The sequence below is a fragment of the Petaurus breviceps genome, unplaced genomic scaffold (assembly GCF_028583685.1).
Source record: "Petaurus breviceps papuanus isolate PSGF00001 unplaced genomic scaffold, PetGlider_PUasm1.0 685, whole genome shotgun sequence".
Lineage (NCBI taxonomy): Eukaryota > Metazoa > Chordata > Mammalia > Diprotodontia > Petauridae > Petaurus > Petaurus breviceps.
This window is the reverse complement of record NW_027186455.1, coordinates 472,810-478,723: the sequence shown is the minus strand read 5'-3', so window position 1 is coordinate 478,723 and position 5,914 is coordinate 472,810. Positions and strand designations below refer to the sequence as shown.

Here is a 5,914-nt window from a genome sequence, read left to right as displayed (position 1 = left end):
TGTTTGACAGTTCTGCTCAAAAAACTCTCTAAGACTATCAGGTGCAGAGAGGATGCTGACTTGCACTGAGATAGAGAATTTCCTGTCCTGGGAATTTCTTATAACAATGAAATCACAGGCTCAGTCCCTGTCTCCATAAAATCAATCATATGCTACTTTGCCTACATCATCATGGATGAACCTTAGGGTTCTAAGGTCCCAACCATACTTACCACTATAGGGAATCATTCACAGAAGAAACACAAATGCCTACACAGTTTCTGGAATCCTAGCTGCCTTTCACACACTAGTCTGGGTCCTAGTTGTTTGGGAATGGAAAAATTTAAGAGTAGGCTGTAAATAAAGTAAATGCTAAAAGTGCCTGACCATTTTATATGACAAGAGTAAAAAATAATAATGAGAATAGCAAGAGGAATAATAACCGTCACTTTAGAATTACAAAGTGTTTTATTTAATCCTCACAAAAAAACAGTGAGTGAAATAGGCAGGGTAAATGAGGAAACTGAGAATAAATCAATAAATCAGCTCCAGTTATTTAACAAACTTGACCAGGTCATACAGATAATAAACAGGGAAGGCAGAACTAAATCAAACCTAGTTTCTTTCTCACTTTCTTATGTAGTTTATGAAAGTAAATCACATTTTATAGCAAAAAATCACTACTTATGTTTTAGCTAAAGATCAAATTGAAGCATGAGAAAATAAAAATCAACAAATCCATAAACCAGTATTTACATAACTACAGTAAAAGCTTCTTTCAGTTTAAATAAGTTCCCAGGCATGGATTATAGCTTAAAATGACAATGTTGGTCAAGTTTGCTAGGACATACTTAACTATGAAATCAACTCAATTCAACAAACATTAGGTCCTTCTTTGGTTCAGGGAACTGAGCACTAAAAGTAAAAAATAAATGTAATGCAGAATTTCTTTTCTCCAAAAGGGAGAAATGTATATGTACAAATGATAAATATAAGGGAGAATGAGATTAAATGTGAATAAGTCAAGATAAAATGTTATGGGAAATGTGTGGATATAAAGGTCAGTTTGAGCTGGAGAGGTAAGGGAGAGAAGTGAGGGAAGTATGGTTTGGCTGAAACAGAGAGTACCTGAAATAGAGTAGCAAGAGATAAGGTTGAATAGGTAGTTTGGAGTCAGATTATGAGGGACCTTAAAAACCATCATGGAGGAAGCCAAGATGGCCGAGTGAAAGCAGGAACATACCTGAACTCCTCTGTGAATTTTGTCAGTACCTGTAAAAAGTGAATCTGAATGGATTTTAGAGTGACAGAATCCATTGGGAGACAGAGCAAGGCAGATTCCCAGTCCAGGAAAGGGACTAGGCAGAGGAGAGTGGAGCTCATGGGCTGGGGGGGAGGGGGGGCGTGGAAGGGAGGGAGGGAGAGAAGGAGGAGGAGGGCTGTGGGGAACCTGGCTAGCAAATCTATCCACTGCAGGGGCAATTTGTAGACCTCTCACTGCAGGACAGAGAATCTGTAGGAGCTTGGTAAGAGACAAGCCCAGGGTCTGCCTGGGGCAATCAACCCACAGCCTGGATGTTTAAAAATCATTTACCTGAACTTCCAGGAGCCAACATGGTGGTGTAAACCCTAGCTGCTCTAATTCCCCACTCTGACCCTGAAAACCCGGAGATTATTGCCCCAGTGTAAATTCCTGAAATAGTAGAACCAACTGCTGGCCTGGGAGTCCTAGAGGAAGGGTGTGACTGAGACTGTGCTGAGCCTGAAGTGAAGGGTGGGAGGTGTCCCAACAAGCCCTTTCTCGGCTGAGCAGCGGGAGATCCTGAAACCAGGGGGAGTAGAGCCAGCAAGCACTAACACCAGAAGCCTAGGTGTGCCTTAGCACAAACAGGGGAATCTGCTGACACCAGCATCGCCAGCCACCAGTTGCTGAGCCTGCCTGAGCTCTAATCCAGGGGCACAGAGGTGGAAACCTAAAGTGATCAGACCACCCCTCCCCCACACTTTATCTGTGAGGAAGAAATAGATAGCAAAACTATACTAGTGGGGGACCTCAATCTCTCCCTCTCTGAACTTCATAAATCTAACCTCAAAATAAACAATAAAGAAGTTAAAGAGGTGAATAGAATTTTAGAGAAGGTAGATATGATAGGCCTCTGGAGAAAACTGAATGAGGACAAAAAGGTATACACTTTCTTCTCAGTGGTACATGACACATACACAAAAATTGACCATGTCTAGGGCATAAAAACCTCACAATTCAGTGCAGAAAGGCAGAAATATCACATGCATCCTTCTCAGATCATGATGCAGTAAAAATTATATGAAAAAAGGGCCATGGAAAGATAGACTAAAAACTAATTGGAAAGCAAATAATTTAATACTAAAGAATGAGTGGGTCAAACAAGAAATTATAGAAACAATCATTAACTTCATTCAAGAGAATGACAATAATGAGACAACATACCAAAGCTTGTGGGATGCAGTAAAAGCAGTTCTTAGGGGAAGTTTTATATCTCTGAATGCATACATGAATAAAATAAAGAAAATAGAGATCAATAAATTGGGCAGGCACTGAAAAAAGCTAGAAGAAGAACTAATTGAAAATCCCCAATTAAATACTGAATTAGGAATACTGAAAACCAAAGCAGAGATTAATTAAATTGAAATTAAGAAAATTATTGAATTAATAAATAAAACTAAGAACTGGTTTTATGAAAAAAAAATAAATTGATAGCACTTTACTCAATATGATAAAAAAGAAAGAAGAAAACCAAATAACAAACATCAAAAATGAAAGAGATGAAAATACCTCCTATGAAGAGGAAATTAAGACAATAATTAGGAATGATTTTGCCCAATTGTATGTCCATAAATTTGACAATCTTAGTGAAATGCATGAATATTTACAAAAATACAAGTTGTCCAGATTAACTGAAGAAGTAAATTACTTAAATAACCCCATCTCAGAAAAAGAATAAACCATAAATTAACTCTCTAGGGAAAAAATCTGCAGGGCCAGATGGATTTATGACTGAATTCTATCAAACATTTAAAGAATAATTGATTCCAATACTTTACAAACTATTTGGGAAAATTGGAGAAAAAAGGAGTCCTACCAAATTCTTTTTATGACACAAATATGGTACTGATACCTAAATCAGGAAGAGACAAAATGAAGAAAGAAAATTATAGACCAATTTCCTTCATGAACATAGATGCAAACATTTTAAATAAAATACTAGCAAAAAGACTACAGAAACTTATCACAAGAATAATACACTTGGATCAGGTAAGATTTATTCCAGAAATGCAAGACTAGTTCAATATTAGGAAAACTATCAGTATAATTGGTTATATCAATAACAAAACTAATAGAAACCATATGATTATCTCAACAGATGCAGAAAAAAACTTTTGACAAAATACAGCACCCATTCCTATTAAAAACACTAGAAAATATAGGAATAAATGCACCCTTCCTTAAAATAATAAGTAGCATCTATTTAAAACTATCAGCATGTATTATATGTAATGGGGATAAGATAGAAGAATTTCCAATAAAATTGGGGGTGAAACAAGAATGTCTACTGTCACCCCTCATATTTAATTTGAGACTAGCAATGTTAGCAGTAGCAATAAGAGAAGAAAAAGAAATTGAAGGAATCAAATTAGGCAAAGAAGAAACTAAGCTATCACTCTTTGCAGATGATATGATGATATACTTAGAGAATCCTAGAGAATCAAGTAAAAGAAAAACTACTTGAGATAATAAATAATTTCAGCAAAGTTGCAGAATATAAAATAAACCCTCATAAATCCTCGGCATTCCTATATATTTCTAATGAAATCCAACAACAAGAGATAGAAGGAGAAAATCCATTTAAAGTTACTGTAGACCCAGCAGCAACAGCAACAGCAACAGCAGAGGCAGTGGCTGAACTCAGCCCAGCTCTACCCAGCCCCGCACATCTCCCCTTCCCCCAGGGCTTGTCTTGCCAGCTAGCTCGCTTGGAGGCAGCAGCAGCAGCTGAGGTGGCCTCCGGCAGTGCTCACTGGCCTGCATGCAAGCCAGTGGCAATATCAGCAGTGGCCTGGACCCAGAGCAGCGGTGAATAAAAGCTCTTCAAGTCTGCAATAAAAAAATGGCCTCCAATAAAACTACATTGCAAAAGATGGGAAAGAAACAGAATGGCAAGAGTAAGAAAGTGGAGGAGGCGGAGCCCAAGGTGTTTGTGGTGGAGAAGGTGCTGGACTGACGCATGATGAATGGGAAGATGGAGAACTTTCTGAAGTGGAAGGGGTTCACTGATGCAGACAACACATGGGAGCTAGAGGAAAACTTGGATTGTCCAGAGTTTCTGAATTCTCAGAAGACTGGGAAAGAGAAGGATGGAGCCAAGAGGAAGTCTCTCTTGGACAGCGAGTCTGATGACTGCAAGTCAAAGAAGAAGCATGAGTCGGCTGACAAGCCTCAAGGCTTTGAGCTGGGCCTTGAACCACAGTGAATCACAGTGGTGCTACTGACAGCGATGGAGAGCTGATGTTTCTCATGAAGTGTTAAGATTCTGATGAGGCCAACTTGGTACTGGCCAAAGAAGCAAATATGAAATGTCCTCAGATAGTCATGGCCTTTTAGGAGGAATGAATGACCTGCCACTCCTGTACTGAAAATGAAGCACAATAATAATTTATGTTGCTTTTTAATATATATATATATTATATGTATTATGAGTGAATTATATATAATTTTATTATATTATATAGAATTATATGTAATATATAAATAATATATATTAATATATATCTCTATCCAGATTTTGTTATATATATATATATAAAACAAAATCTGGATAGCGATTCCATTCTTTGATTTGTGAGCAGTGTGATCACTGAGAACTGAGTTGGGTAGGTTTTAAAGTAGGTTTTTGGTTTTGTTCTGTTTGGTTTTTTTTTTTTTGGACTGGTTTTTATTTTGCATCAACAGCACTGGTAACTGAACAAGTAAATACAAGTTTTCTGCTTTTACTTAACATTTATCACAGAAGAGAGCATTTGATACTATGGATTTATTAACTTCTTCCACAGTAGGGAAAAACTTTTATAAATACTGATTAATATCTTCTGTAGTCCCTACTCTGAATCCTAAAAAATGTTTAGACCCCATGTATGCCTAAGATTAGCTGTCCAAGACAATAATGTGTCCATGTAGAAATTTGACATTCACTTGTAACCCAACTTACTAATATAAGGTACATTTTACACCTAGAGATAAATCCATTGAAAGGTTACAGCCAGCAACCATTTCCCATTATTGCTCAGTTCTGGAGAGCTGAAGACCCTTTTCCTCCTGACTGGCAGAAAAAGCGCTGCCTTCACTTTTCCAAACACTGTTTTTGAACAGAATGATTTTGTAGGCACTTTGCAACCTTGCTGGTGTGTTCACAGTAGTGTAGTGCAGTGCTCAGTGTCTGGGACCTATTAAGGTGGTGGTGAGGATTGTCCCTGTCGATGCAAAGGACAATTCCACATTTGTTACCTGAAAGTGATCCTCTCCCCAAAGCCTCCTTGGTCAGATCTGGCTCGACAAGACCCAAGCCTTCCCATGCTTATTGGCAGCCCCCCCACAGGCCCAACATCTTGATTGTTGATGCTGCCCAATCCTAGGTTAGAAACGTGCTTGGGTAAATGCGGCCGCAATTTGTTTGAACATTGACCTGAAATGTTAAAATAGAACAATTTTGGCCTTGATTTTAAAGAAGAGAAAAACTTGCACTTCTGCTTTAGAAAGTAGGGGTATGCTGTCTTATTTTACTAACCAAAGGCTCCTCTCTTAATCATTTAGTAACACACACACGCGCGCACACACACGCACACACACACACCCATCTGCTGGAACATACATATTCTGCCCAAAGGGCAGGAATTTGGTGGG

At 38.2% G+C, this 5,914-nt stretch overlaps 1 pseudogene; it reads left to right on the top strand.

Annotated features, from left to right (window-relative positions):
* Positions 1 to 4,052: 4,052 nt before the first annotated feature.
* LOC138174059 (chromobox protein homolog 3 pseudogene) lies at positions 4,053 to 4,666 on the top strand (annotated as a pseudogene).
* Positions 4,667 to 5,914: the final 1,248 nt, after the last annotated feature.